This window comes from Pipistrellus kuhlii, unplaced genomic scaffold (genome assembly GCF_014108245.1).
Source record: "Pipistrellus kuhlii isolate mPipKuh1 unplaced genomic scaffold, mPipKuh1.p scaffold_m20_p_1, whole genome shotgun sequence".
In the NCBI taxonomy this organism is placed as follows: Eukaryota; Metazoa; Chordata; class Mammalia; order Chiroptera; family Vespertilionidae; genus Pipistrellus; species Pipistrellus kuhlii.
The window spans coordinates 142,487,214-142,503,194 of NW_023425404.1; the positions used below are offsets into that span (position 1 = coordinate 142,487,214).

The 15,981-nt window shown below is 33.3% G+C and overlaps 1 protein-coding gene across 1 annotated transcript in view; it reads right to left on the reverse strand.

Annotated features, from left to right (window-relative positions):
• Positions 1-15,981, reverse strand: part of GRID2 (glutamate ionotropic receptor delta type subunit 2) — a 1,260,684-nt gene that overhangs the window by 994,960 nt on the left and 249,743 nt on the right. The window lies entirely within an intron of this gene.

Sequence of the window (15,981 nt, forward strand, 5' to 3'; positions counted from 1 at the left end):
AACTAAGTAAATAATAAAACTATTGCTATGTTTCATTTAAGTTAGAGGAATTTTTTTTTTATTACCTAGGCTAGAGAAGATAAGTCTCTTTATTTTGAGATTTACTCTTGTGTTACATGGTTCACATTGATGATAAGCATCTCATATATGTATACTGTAGTTATAATTCAGATGCTATTATAAAATATTCTAACCATATGAATAAAACAAAGTAATTTATTCAATCTAATAACAACCATATTGCATCTATCAATATATTGCATGTCAAAAATGCATGCTCAATAAATTAAAGTTTTTATAAAATAACTATTTAGTATTTCTAAAACAACCAACCTGAAATCTTCAGAATTTTACTAGTTTCTCAGAGATGACTTTAAAGCTTATTTAAATTTTAATTCAAACAACAAATTTCCCAGCTTCAAAAGTTTTCCAATGGTGCTGAACTTTATTTATTTAAACAAGTAACATCTTGTTTTTGGAAGAAACAGCAGCTTCAATTCCAGAGTAGAATAGGCCTGCATGCTGATGAATATGGATTTAACAATAAATGCCATCACTTTAATAGAACACATAGAGTTTCTAATCCAACACCTATGGGTTCTCAAAATAAACTTGTGGAGTCATTTAAGTATTTTTTAAATCCCCATTTTATAGTTTAGAAATATTTACTCAAAGAAATTGCTAAGAGCAGGACCCAAGAATAAAATCAATGCATTAGACTCCAAAGTTGATACACTTTTGACTTTACCACATTCAACATTGAGAATCATTGTTCTAGAACCAGTAGCTAAAAAAAAAAAAATCCTATAAATTTCCATGTTAAATGAAGCCTCATTAAAGTCCTTTGGAAATCTTCTCTTGTTAAAGGGGTTGGTATTCACTGTAAATAAACAAACTCTGGAAAAAAATCTGAAGAAAAAATAAAAGTCCTGTAAAAATTTTAAACCATGTCTTTTCTATTTGTTCTTCCCAATCTCTCTTTCAAAAACATTATCAAACTTCATCAAATATATGTGGACTTAATAGAATCAAGGGGAATGTAGAAATAACATTGTGAGAGAATTTATTTTCCCTTTCTTATGACTCATTCACTCACATTACTTCCTATAATTGTAAAAAAGTTCTGATAATAATACCTAACCAAGAAAATAGATACAACAATAATTATACCGCAAATTGTAGCCTCTGTTATGTTGCCAGATTTCTTATATTGCTGAAGAATTACATGAGAGTGGACTTATATAATAGCCTACAGATTCTTACTATGAAATCTTGGGCTGATTCTTACCATGACTCAAATATTTTTAATCATCCATAATTGACTCACCCCAGAAAGACTTCTAGATTTTTTCCACCCCAGTGTGGGGACCGCACTTTCCCAATGTCCCTTAATTACTATTGAGATGATTATAATAGCTTCCCATAAATTTTTCTTTTTTTTTTAATATATTTTATTGATTTTGTACAGAGAGGAAGGGAGAGAGATAGAGAGCTAGAAACATCGATGATAGAGAGTCATCGATCAGCTGCCTCTTGCACACCCCCCACTGGGGATATGCCCGAAACCAAGGTACATGCCCTTAACCGGAATTGAACCCGGGACCTTTCAGTCCCCAAGCCGACGCTCTATCCATTGAGCCAAACCGGTCCCGGCTACTTCCCATAAATTTTTCAATGTTCCTTCTGTGTATCAACAAACATGATTGTCCAAGGAGCTCTATAGTCCAATACTTACCAAATCTTCCTCACTAACACCTTTCTAAGCCTAACTGCTTTCATAAAGCTCTTTTTCCTTCTACTCTGGATTTTTTTGTACTTAATTTAAAATTATCCCCATGAATTCAACATTTCACTAAATACTAGCTATTCCTGTACATGAACTTAATCATCAAACTCAGAAGAAAGACTACGCTTATAGTATTCAGTCTTCCCAGCCCACTCACTATTCACTGCAGTACTAGTCTGCCTGTAAGAAAACAAGCTGTAATTTAACCTGTAAGTTCCTTGGCTCTAGAGTCCATGGACATTTTACAATCTACATCCAATCAATATTCAGTGACAATGAAGACAATCCCCCCCAAAAAAGATGATATTCTCCTCAGAGAAGTGATCTCCACTGGTTCGCCTTTCAATTTCAAACTTGCTCTATCTTTGTTTGCCTTCTCACATAAGTATTTGCAATGATATATATGGTTTCCCCCCCCCCCCATATTAATCTATGGCAGTATCATCCAAGCTCTGTTTTAATTTTCACCTCTAAGCAATGTGATCTCAAATCATTGCCCCATGATTCCTCTATTGAGCTCCAGTTCCACTCTTCCAGTTGTATGAAAAAAACTACCTTTTTAGACAGGGGTTAAAATTTCAACTCTGATACTTATTAGCTATTTAATTTCTTTCGTATATGCAAATGCATGTGTGAGGAATAAAATAATAATTTATGTAAAACTCATAACTGTGCCTGATCTCAATGAAAATTCAGTAAATGTTATCTACCATTTATAATTATTTACCCTATGTATGTCACATTAAAAATTCTATAAATATTAGCTATCTTTTGTAATTATTTATCCTATGTGTGTCTTTTCTTCTATGCACCCTATTTCTGTTAATTATATATTTGTTGAGTTATAAAGCACAAAAGCTCAGTATCTTTTTTGATTTTTTTTTTACTGTCCCCAGAACTATAATAAGATGCCATGCCTTCCTACAGCATAGCTTCCTAAGTAGCTCAATTTTTCCCCTTCCCACTACAGCTATCTATTCTAAGACCTTATCACTTCCCCCTGGACTACTTTTGTACAGATTCTGAACTGGTTTCTCTGACTTCACTTTCTTGACCACTCATCTATCGCTTTTATTGTGGGAAGCTATATTCTTATTTCATAAAGAACATATGTTGACCTTTGACACTTGAACAACACGGGTTTCAACTAGTTATTTATCTTAGTAATGGGAAGAGAGCAAAGGGAAGGACAGACATCATGAGCATGGTCACTGAGGCAGCTTCACCAGGAAGCTACAACTTCACCCAGGGAACCACCTATCCATTCCTGGCGGGCCACAGAGGAAAGGGTGAGATGGGTGCATACACAGTGAAAATGGGGTGACATTCAGGAGATACTTGCCTGTCAGTCTAACTTGGGGAAATATTTGTTGAGTTAATTCAGTGAATTAGCATAGGTTATAAGTAATAAGGTTGGCAACAAACCTGGTATGATGCTAAATTACCTCAAATAGACCTTTATATTTGATACCAAATATTTGGTTTACATTGAACGTGTATTTCTACCTGTGGATGAGAGGAGAAGCAGTACTAATAGAGCTAATACCCATGCTCCTCAAAATCCCATAACACTTCATCTTTACCACTGTTGAGGTCTTTCTTATTTATTGTACTTTGTGTCATAATTACTTATATCTATGTGTATGTAATTTATGTCTGTTACTTGTTAAGCACAGTGGAGTTTTTTTTGTTTTTTGTTTGTTTGTTTTTGAAGCTAGAAACTACACTGATGCATCTTGGTATCCTTTTCAGCACTTAATGTCTTTTGCAAAATACAATATAAGCACTCAATAACATCTGTTTAGATGAATGAATAAACAAATCAATAATTAACAAACAATGGATGCTGATTTTCACAAAAATTTTTATTCAGATAAACAAACCTTATTGGTTACTTGTGCTAATCACACCAATAAAAATGCTCAAGTTAAAACATTAACTATCACACTTAAAGGGGGAAAAGATAGTAATCACAGACTATGCACATAAAAGAACCGCAACACATGATCTTATTCTTTAACTTCTGTCCAACTCAGTTGGGAAACAATCCATGTTTTCATGTAGGAGCTCAGTGCCTTGACTTTGAGCCCTAGCATAATGCCAAACCTACTGCAAAATCCCTTTGGGAGCATTAGCTAATGCATATGCATGACACTTTTTATATTATAGAACTTGGGTACTTATCACTTTCTTTAATGTGAAAAGCAATTAATCTGCTATAGATGTGCAATAATTATTTTTAAAATGTCACTTGCTCTTAAAACACAGTGCAGGCATTGTGCCTTTGAAGTAACATCTTTGAGCTCAAATCATTTTCAATACTTTTGCTGCACTTTAAAAGAAATCCTAGGACTGTGCTCTGTGAAAGTTGATGTCTTTATTAATGTCCTTATTAGTGTTTCATGTTGCTTGCTGAATTATGATTTTCTCCATGCCAGTTCACTATTCTATTCCCGGCTTGGGAAAGGGGTAACCTTAAAACTGTTTCTGTCATCTGAGGTTCCCGTTGTGGGTCTAACCCATACCCGAGCCCTGATTAGAGTTTACAGTCACACAGATGTGTTTTGAATATGTCTGCATCTTTGATTATTATATATTCCCTCCTTTCAGAGAAGAAAGCATAGGCTGCTAGTTTTCCTTTTCCATCTTCTTTACCTTCTTCCTCAACACACCTCTCTTTTGGAAATCTCATTTTTCCACTGAACTTTTTATTTTGGTCCTCCTCAGGGAACTACTGGGAACTACTGTCCAGTAATTATATTATCTACAGACACAAATTTAACCTTGTTAGTAGTTTAAAGCTCCTTGAAGATACAGAGTGCATATAAGTTACCTCCATATTCTTCACTACTTTTACCTCACTTTCTTGCACTGGGATGCTGAGTAATATTGAATGAATGACAAAATAAAGGATCTTAGTATATAATGAAAATTATGCTTTTGTGGACTCTTTTTGCTTTCCCTCCTGCTCCGCTGCTTATTGTTTGGCCAGTTGCTATTCATTAGTGTATATTAAACCATAGGTCTTAGGAATAAAAGGAGATAAAATGCAAAACAGTCCTTTTTGTAATGTGTTTGTTTCTTCTTATTACTCTTTACAAGTTCGTAGGTAACAAAAAATATTGGTTATGCTATTTGCACAATAATAAAAATGTGTTTTTTCACCTAGCCCCTCATGAGAAATCTAATTTTCACAATAAAGCATTCCTATAAAGAGGGGAATAAAAGACATATGTAATACCTTAATCTATAAAATGAATAAATAAATAAATTAATTAATTAATTAAAATAAAAGACATGTATATGAAAACTTTTTTCCCATAGAAAATGGAATAAAATACTCAAGAATTTGTAACTGACTCATCAACTAACTTAAAATAGAGGATTTATAAAAGAGACATTTTAAATATATAACTGGAACATTACTTTTCATAAAGTTCATTCAACTTGTCATATTTTCAGTAAAAATATTCATGTTTCAACAGCAGTCATTCAACTATGCTGTGGAATGGTTATTTGGAGATCACTCTTATTTCTGCTCAGGCCTAGTGCATTTCTGAGGGGACGCTGCCACTCAATATCCAGTCAGCCTTTGATGAAATGTTGGAATGAATACCTATGAGCACGAAGGTTTCAGCTTATAAATCACAGAAGTTAAAAATTTGTGACAAGCATTATTTTTAAGTTTTGTATTATGATGCATGCATTAAGTCTGCATAAAACATTCAAACACACAACATTTCCTGACTGGATTGAAGAAGTCATCAAATGACTAAGAGTCAGCTAAAACGAGGTTTTCCAAGTGGGCAGTCCAGTGTAGTGGTTAATAATGATATCCATTAAAATCCCAATAGGTAAAATTGACACCCTCAAAATGGGATAATTTGAGAAGGACTTCTTTTACAAAGCGAGCATTACATAGGTGTGGATGGGATGTGGCAGAAATATGAAGGAAAGTATAAGAATCCAGAGATAGCAGCCATGAGACGGTAATAACCCACAGACCACAGGATATAGAAAGAGGGGAATTAGTGGAATTCTGAAGGAGAGAGTGAGGTAGAACAGGTTGCTTTTAGAAAAGCATGCCTTTTGTTTGAAGCACACACTCAGCCCAAATTGATCTCACACATGAGACAGAAAATCAATACCTTAAACTCATTCTCCTTCCTCCCACAGATATATGCCCGGGATTCCAGATTAGCAGACAAACAGAAATCAGTGTTCTAGGCACTATTAAGGTTTCAGGGGTGACAAATTACCTAACCTAGCTGTGCCTGAGTTTCCTCATCTGAAAAACATTCTTATAAGAAGAGTAACTACCTTATATCTTATAAGCTATAAAAATCAGGTAAAAAAAAATGAAGCACTTTAAACAGTTCATGGGATGTAGTAAGTTATAAAAAAATGTTGCTTTTCATTATTGGGCTTTTCAAATAAGGCTTTTATTTTTGTCAGTGTAGCTCAAATATAAAAGCCACAAAAGATGTTTATTTCCTCATTGTAGATATCTATATACCACTTTAAATTACTATCAATTAAAAGACCAAGGAAACTGAGCCCTGGCTGGTGATTCACCTGGTGGTAGTGTCATTCCCAGATACCGAAAGGTTTCAGGTTTGATTCCCACTCAGCGCACATACCCAGGTTTTGGGTTTAATCCTTGATAGATCAGATTCAGCAATATAGAGAGGTGAATTTCAAATCCAAAAAGGATCCAAGAATGGCCTCCCTATGCCCCAGAGGTGAGTGAACCTGATGAACCACTGGACTTTCTTTGGAACATAGTCCATCTTCAAGGGAATAGTAAACAAAGCACCTAAAGCATATTTGAATAGCAGACACATGAGTAATACCCAGCAAGTAATGACTTTGATGATGGAAATAAGTACATGTAAAGAAACTGAATAAAACTGTGAGTATTAAAAACAAAACAAAATTAATCCCTCAAACACAGCAAAGCCATTCCTCCACATGGTATTCCCATACATAATAGCTTGGAATGCTATTTCATTCTATATTTGTAAGGCCAGCTATTTTTCAACCTCAACTCTTGACTTACATGTTACATTTTTTTGTATCTTCCATATTGCTCTATCAAAAGTAAGCTTCTTGTTTGAAATCTTACACACACACACACACACACACACACACACACACCCCTATTATTTTCTATAATATTATCAAGTCTCATTTACTTTCCTTTATATCATTGATTGCCGATAGAAATAATAATCTGTATCTATAGCTTTTTTAATTCTACTAGATTATAAAGTTTTTGGGTACTTGAGTTAAATTTGTTTCATTCACCTGCATGATCTCCTTATGTGCCTAGCTGAAAGAGTCTTATAAATAAGTGAACAACTGTAGCTTTAATTTCTGAAATGCAAACCAATTGTTCTTGGGAATTCAGTTTTCTGCCAGTTGTTCTACCCTTGCCATATTTAAGCTCTAAGAAATTTCCAAGGAAAGTAAGTGTAAGCTGGTGATTCAGTCTGTGCTCCCATGTAGGGAGCCCTAGCATGAGTTTTAGGTAGTGAAATGATGGTGGTTTGACAAGCCTTCCCTATTTCACTTAACACACACAGTAAATAGGGATTTAAAATCGCCCATTGAAAAGTATAAATCAACATTGGAAGGATGCTCCAAAGAGAGTAGTGCATAATGAACCAGCGAAAGGACTTATATATACTGTTATATGTGTGTATGGCATATACTATGCATATGGCTTACAATATATAGGGATAGTTTAATATACACATTTGTATATGTATGGGTGTGCATATATAAATGTGTGTATATATAATGAATTAACATAGAGATAAGACTTATTTAAACTGGACAAAAGCACATAGAGAATTGAATCAGTAGGGAAAAAAGTGAACTCACTAATTCCAAACCATAAAATTATTGACAAATAAATATAATAGTATGAACAGGTCTTGGGAGAAATCTTGTTCTGATGTATTAACTTCTTATTTGACCAGTAAGAATGTGCCTTATTTTTATCCCCCAGTTACTTTCTATTATCAGAGCCTCCATAGCGTCACCAGTTTTAATGATAGGAATAGACACAGGACCATCTCAGAGTAATCTATTTCATTCCATGTAAGTATAAATTTAAAATTAAAGTACAAAATGTTATTGAATATTCAGTATTTTAGAAGTATTCTCTGTACTATGACTGCTTCTAAAGTTGATTTGTGTAACTGTTTCCTTAAAAATTACATTGTGAGAAAATATTTATACTCCATTTTGAAATATATTTATCATATTTAATAAACATTTGTATTTTTTGGTATCTGGTTGAAGCCTTTTCTATGTTGCCATTTTCAAATATATTTTTTATATATAATAAACATTTGGAGGGTGCTTATTTTTTGTATTTGAAGTCTTACGTTTGAAAAGACAGCTTGAAGGAATGACCTTGCCAATTTTAATATCATATTACTAGATCAAGGACCAAAATGCAAATATATCTTGAAATGAGGCATGATTCCTCAGAAAATAACATAATAGCATGTGTTATTGAAGAAAAGTAGTACTAGAAATTCAAAGAAACCAATGATCAAGTGTTTAGAGTTCAGATTTCGCCATGTATAGTTGAAATAAAAATGTGCAGAACACAGAAAGATAACCTTTTAAACAATCATGTCAGAAATAAACTGAAAATACCAGAGATGATGCACTCCTCGCAGCAGAAAGCTTTCCTTGAATTCGTTTATATATTTAACCTTCACATATATCGCTCTTCTGCGGCATTATGCCTCCCTATAACAGAATTCCATTTAGTTATGACTCAGTGCCTTATTTACTTCACTGATTGTATTAAGACTACACAAATCATCAGAAAGCTTTAATTTGATCTCCACAGGCCTACTCTACTTCCCAGAAATGGTAACAAGGTATTTTAAATCCTCCCAACCCAAGTACACATGTTGCAACATCACTACTATTTGCCAAGTAAATTACACTACAAATATAGTTCTCATCTTCCTGTGCTGACTAGCAGAACTAACCCAGGAAGGGAGAGAGAGAGAGAGAGAGAGAGAGAGAGAGAGAGAGAAAGGAAAAACAGAAGAATTCAGTGCCTATAATTTTTATAACCCCAGCATTCAGAATGTTGATAAGGAAAGACTCAATTGGGCAATACTGAGTAGGCAGATAATAAATTTAGTATTATCAGTGGTATCCATGGAAACCACCAATACATATGGTAGAGGATGTGTGGGAAGATTAGGACAGAAAGGGATAGCAAGTTACTGGTGGACACATGCAATAGTGCTAACTCACCACATCCTCTAGTATTATTTATATGCATTTAGAATAGAAACCCACAAATCCTTATTACAACCCAATATGAGTAATCATCATCCAAAAATCACATAATCATAGTTCTGATAATTCTATTTCATACAGGAAGAAACTAAGGCTCAGAAATATTAGGTGTGCTCAAGATCCCATAGATAATAACAGATGGATTAGAGCACGTATCAAGGCAGATGCATCTATTTTCATAGCCCATGCATTTAATTTCCATGTGTCCTTTTCCTAAGCAGAATAAATGGCATAAAAATTAAGACATACCAAACTAAATAAGATATCCTGAATTTGCACAGCACAATATGGAGAGTCAGTGGTTATAATGAGCAGATTAGGGTGACTAAGAAGTTTAAGAAGAGCACTATACTGAGAGGGCAACAGAAAGAAGAGCACATAGTGGTCAGGACCGAAAACAGTGATAAAGGTCAAGCTAATCTGGTAAGACTACAGGGCCTCCAATGGCTTTGAGCACTGTGCAGAGTAGCTCAAAGCCAAATGATTATAGGCGCCAGAAAGTACCTGCTGATTCATTCCCTTTTCCCCAGAATATGCCATTTCCTATTGTGTTTTGGCTTTGTGTATGTTCTTTTGGAAGCTAGAGTTTCAGTGATAATTCTTTTGAAAATTACAAGATAATTCAACCAAATGTCGCATGAGTGCTAAAAGACTGCTCATAATGTGATTCCCAGAAACCTAACAACACTTGCCCCAGGACATGCTAAAACAGAATGGCAGATGTTAAAATAAAAAGTCAGGCTAATTTTTGTCCTCAAGCAACTAAACTGGATAATTTGAGACTTGGATATTGATAATAGTTTAAAATTTCTGCATATAGTAAAGTCATATTTGGTTTGTCAACATGAACTTAAACTATTTTTGTAATTAAACAATGGACTCTCATTACACCTACAGAGTGTAGGTAAGTGTGGTTTTACTCTAATAAACTATATATTCACAGTGGCTTCATGACATAGAGGTGATTCTTTTACCAAGTCCCTATCATAACAGACTGATTAGAAACTGAATTATGCTGCCAGAATGACGCACTGTGTCTGTAAAGGTAGAGAGAGCATAGAAGAAGGAAGAAGTTTGCTCTTATTATGAGAAAAATATTTCCTAGAAATAAGGAATACTTAAGAATCAACAGAAGAACAAATCTTCACTTCCATTAAACACAGCTTCATAGAAAGCTGCTAAAAATTCTTCTAAATAAAACAACATCCAGAGCAGAACACATTGCTCAAATATACATGTTATGAGGTAAATTACACAACAATACATGGCTGAAGGTAGTGAGGTAAAAGACCTCAAAGAAGAAAAGCCCTAAAATTATGATGTAGAGCTCCATAAACATCTGAATTTCAATCTACTACATATTGCATTACAGACCCATTACTTTAACAGCGTGGTACTGAATGAGATGAGGGAATGGCCAATATAGGAGGACAACAACTAATCACAGGAAAAAATAAGCAATGCTACTTGTATCTTCATTAACATTAAATTAAAAAATAATAATTTAAGAAAGAAATTACCTCTCTTTTCTAAAAATGTTTAAAAGCTACATGTTTTTACTATTAACGCATTAAAACTTCATGTTTTAACGCTTCTCAGCCCCTCAGGAACATTTTTGAGCTTCTGCAATCAGACAGTGTCCTCTATTTCTTTTATTATTTCCTCTTGTAGCCTTCCCAATGTTGGAGCAATACTCGGCATTTACTAAGTACTTGGCTAGATTGATTTGACTGACTACCCCCAAAATAAGATTCCAAGTATATGGAATCTTTAATTCATCTTGATGGTAAATCTTCAATGGAGGTAGTGTAAGATGTTTAAAAGAATGCATGTAGTTTTGTCCCTCACAGATGCAGAATTCTTCATGATTGAGTATTACATTGATGATGGATATAAAGTTCACAAAACAGACAGGTTCTGATTCTAGAGGCCTATTCTTAGAATGTGGCAATAGGAGAAACAGTGATCTGTGTCTTGGCAGGTGATTGCTGGGGAACTGACCACACTAAATATCATATATTCCTGGAGGAAAGGAAATGGCCCAGGAAGCCATTGAATGGACATTTACCATCCTTCCTGCTACGTGAATGTTTGGAGATTCTGGTCGGCTACATCATGTATTTCTTCCACTCACCTACAGTTTGGTATGAGTTACACAGAGAATTGGGACTAGAGACTGGGATTCAAAGCCTATACTCGCCTATAATATGGAAAGGGAAGGAAACATGAAAAAATGATTACATAAACAAATGAATGAATGAGTAGAATTACACCTATTTGACATTTGGGTTTTGATTAGTGCCCCTGGAACCACCAATTCTCAAGTTCAGAAAAGAAAATTCAGAAAATCAAGTGGAATTGGAGCTACCAAAACTGGCCCAGGAAAACATAGGCTGATAAAGCATATACACTGAAGTCCTGAGCTAGGAAAGTTATAGAATCCAATCTAATAATTTGGAATCAGCAGATTTTTTATTACAGTATAATGTCTTATTAAAGCGGAGGGGAATATAAATTATGAGACTAAGCCCTGGAATGTTATTCAAATAGTGTGACTACATACACCTTTCTTTTTCATTTACATCCTCTTTGAACCCGACGACTCCGATTGAGCCAAAAGCACTGGAAATATTCACAATGAATAGTGATGTGGTTTGAAGAAGTGATTTTCTCCAAGTTATATTTCCTTATAATCTTATTGATTATTCTATTCTCCTATTACCTCTTTTACACACATGATATGGATGCTTGTGCCTTTTATATATGCATATAAAGACATGAGATTGGTTTTTATAAATCATAAAAGAAAGCAGTCTCATTATTTTACACTTTACAGTAATTTGATTTTGGAAGATACAGGATGCATATCCAACTGAAATTATCATGGTGTTGAAAGCAAGATGTATATATTTTACAGACATTTGGGGAGCAACCAATATTCATGCTGTGGAATGCAAAGGGGTTAGTTGAAGGTGAACCAGGCTGAAACTTGGAAGACGAACGATATTTACCATGACTGCTTTCTATACTTAAAACAGCCTTTATAACTATATTGTTTATAATGTTTTGTGACCTAACAGAAATAATAATCATTGGAAGTTACTCCTGCTTCTTTCAAATAAAATTATTTGTGACTCTACAGAATAATTTTGCCTTTGCACTCCTCTAGTATGTATTTCATTTTTAGTTACTCTTATACCAGCAAATATTTCAAAATGTTTCAAATGAGTCTTGCTATCCAATAGCAACACATGGTGCTTAACATCATTCCTGATACATCTGATGCATGCAACAGCTCAACATGGACTTCTTTTCTGCATTCAGCTCTCTCAGTGAACATTTTTACAAGTGCGCTCCCCTTACCTACCCTGACCCTGTTTTCAGAAAATCCCCGCCTTTCAAAGCCCATCATTTTGTTAAGTCTCAGCGAGGAGCTAGCAATATAAACAACTGTTGCTGCTTTCAGAAGAGAACACAGCCTCTCTCACACCGGACATCTGCACCTGTGTCACACCCAGTGCATAAGCATCACAGGGGAAACAGTCTACAATTGAGGAGTAGGGAAATGTTTTCAGCAGCAGGTGCTCTGTCCCAATCAATGGAATGAGCAAAAGGTCCTTGCAGGATTATAGTGATAGTAATGAATTTTGGGGGTTGCAATGAATAATTGAATGAGGTAGCAAAGCAAGGGATAAACAATAAAATGCTTTTAATTTATTTTGAAATCAGCCCCACAAAAAACTAGGAGGCAATTTTAGCAATTGTGAGTCATTTTCTAAAGAGAAGTGCCACAGTGATCATTTCTGTAATCCTATAAAGTTTTAAATCTGGAAGTGTGTTTAAAGAGTCATGAAACAACTCATCCATAGAAATAAAACTGACCTTAAAATGCATAATTTATGTTCTGATTTCTTACTTATTGATAAGGAAAGCCAAAGATGAAAGGACATGAGTGACTTGTACAATTGATCAATTTAATTAGAAATTTTAACAACTCCATGAGATCTAAAACCTATGAACATAAATAATATCAAAGACTATAAATCTACTATGTTTTTTCATTCCCCACAGTATTTAGTGAAGTCTTAGAAAACATGCTGAGCTCTCTCTCTCTCCATATATATATGACTAGTATAGAGCAAGGAAAACATTAATATAGTACTATGAAGGTCTTGGTTTAATTTTTTCTCATCCATACTTGCAGTGTGTAGGAAAATTACTTAACCACTCTGGTCTCAACTTCATCATCTACATACAAAAACATTCAGCTAAGAATATATAATATATAATTATTCCACTTCTGTAATATTCTAGGTTTTCAAAAATGTCCCATATATATATATATTGTCTTTTATATATTGTCTAAGAGAGAAAGCTTTGTCCCATCTACAAAGTAGCTTACCAAAAAACCCCACACAATATCCTGAGATAAAGTATAAAAAAGTATTTGCTTAGTTAACTTTCCACAACTCAATAGAGAGAAAGTATACAATGGCTAAACCTAAAATATAGTCCAAAGAAAAGAAAAATGATTAGGAAAATAGGTGGCTTATTTCAAGTTTTGTTTGTTTTTTGTGAAAACAAATTTTACTGTTCACTACTTTCTAAAACTACTGAGATTAATGTTATAGAACAATGACAAAATACAGTCATTGATCTCCAAAAAATACAATATGGATTCTGTATTATAAGCAAGACAACATCTTCTAAAGAGTCATCTCAAAAATAATTATTTGGTAATTATTTAAATCAATATTTACTATGTACAAACTTACTGTAATCAAATTCACACAATATTTAAATAGTAACATTACTACTTATTGCAATATATAGGTAAAATAGATTTATTTACCTTTAAATGCCTCTATCTTATTAAGTGTTGATAGTAGAAAGACAAGGTAAACAAAAATTCAAGTGTCTGAAAATAACCATATCACAAATATGTCCAGAGGAAGGAAGTTCTAACAATAAAGTAAATAGAGCATTTCAGGTTTTAAATTTTCATTTTTCTATCTGATGATCAATCTTTTTATCATTTGTTATCACAACCAAATGTCTATATGCAGGTGATGTTATGTGTTCAGGTTCAGACTCTTAAAATCAAATAAACAAGCATAAAGAAAGCTTGGAGGAGAAAGAACTCAAAACCATGAAGTTTTTATAAGTTCATCAAGAGTGTTAATGTGTAAACAATCAGTAATAATTACATCATTGTACATTTTGTCCTCTAGAATGTGAAAAATAAGCTGATGTAAAACCCTCTATACTATAATTTAAAGATATTACAGCAAAGGTATGCTCATAGAAAAGGGCAATCTTTGATTGTACAGTTGAAGTTTCCTCCTAAATTACTTCCTCTAAACATTTAAGAAAATATACCTTTATTTCATGTTCTCCTTCAATTAAATATTTCCTCTTCGTTCTTTCAAAGAAATCACTTACAAAAAGAGCTCTCTAGAAAATTATCTTTACTTCTGAAAATTATCAGGGAAACAAATTAGCTCCAGAGCTTCTTTACTTAGAGCAGACCATCAAAATAACCAGGCCAGAACATCCAGAAACCAGCAGGCAAAACTTCAAGCTCTTCCTTCTTTCTTGACCAATATCTAGTCAAATATCAACCTCAGAAACTTAAAACTTACTTCCCCTCTCTATTTGCTTTCAGTTCCACAAATTCTTTCAAGTCATAATAGTTCTTTTGAGAGATATATATGTTTCCAGAATGCAGGTGGCAACACATTGGTTACACAAAACAATATGTACAGATAATGGCATTTTTAAAATTTTGAAGTCTTTGACTTTCAAATTATAGTCTCTAAAATAGGTGTGAGGGGCATACTATTGTAATTACCTTCTACCCATGGTATTGTCTGCATTTCTTTATTTCTACACACTTTCAGTTAAAGTGGATTTTTAAAAGCTATGGCTATTTTAGCATTTCTTTGAAGTTAATTTACAAAAAATTAATAAATAGTTATTCAAAAGACCATCACAAAAATAAATTGGTTCTCATGTTTCTCCTCCTCTCATTTCAGTCATTAAAACTATGAGTTGAGAAAGAAATATCATAAATGTTTCTATACAGTGAATAATATTCTTCCTAGTGTATATATCATTTCATATATTATTGGAACAAATAATTTGATTTTATTATTTTGGAGATTGTTTCATATATTCTAATATTAATTTAAACAGCTATTAAATGTTTCTACAGAAAATTTATTAACACAGCATTTAGGACCCTAAGTTCCCAGTAAAATGATCAATTAAATGTTAACAAGTGGCTGTTTATATAATCTGACTTTAAAGTTTGTTTACTTATTAAAATCCCATCATATTATTATAAAAATCTTATTTGTGGAAATAGCCATTAGTTAATTCGCTTATGTTCATTTCATTAAAATAATACTGTTTCACTCCATCAAATTAATAAGTAAAATCTATTGAACACTAATCATACTATCCATTCTCTTACTTACAAAAGTAGGCATAAATAAATTTAAACATTAACCAGTGCTACTGATCCAAACATACTCCAATAAACTTTACTTATACACCATACAAGTATAGCATTCATGAAAAGATCATTTAGTAAAAAACACAAATTTATATAATTTGTCTTTTCCCTTCAGTATCTGTCTTTAAAAAGTTTCTTGCCAAACTTTACTCCATAAGCCATCTCCTCTATCTTTGCTGCTGCCAAATCCTTTAATCTTTTAATGAAGTGAATGATTCATTTGTCTAAATTAATTTTCACTTTAGTCTAGATGTATCATCAATATAAAATAAACTAGCAACAGTTTCATGAACAACAAGTGCTTTTCTAATCAAAAGGTCAAATATTTTGTTAGCATAATAGC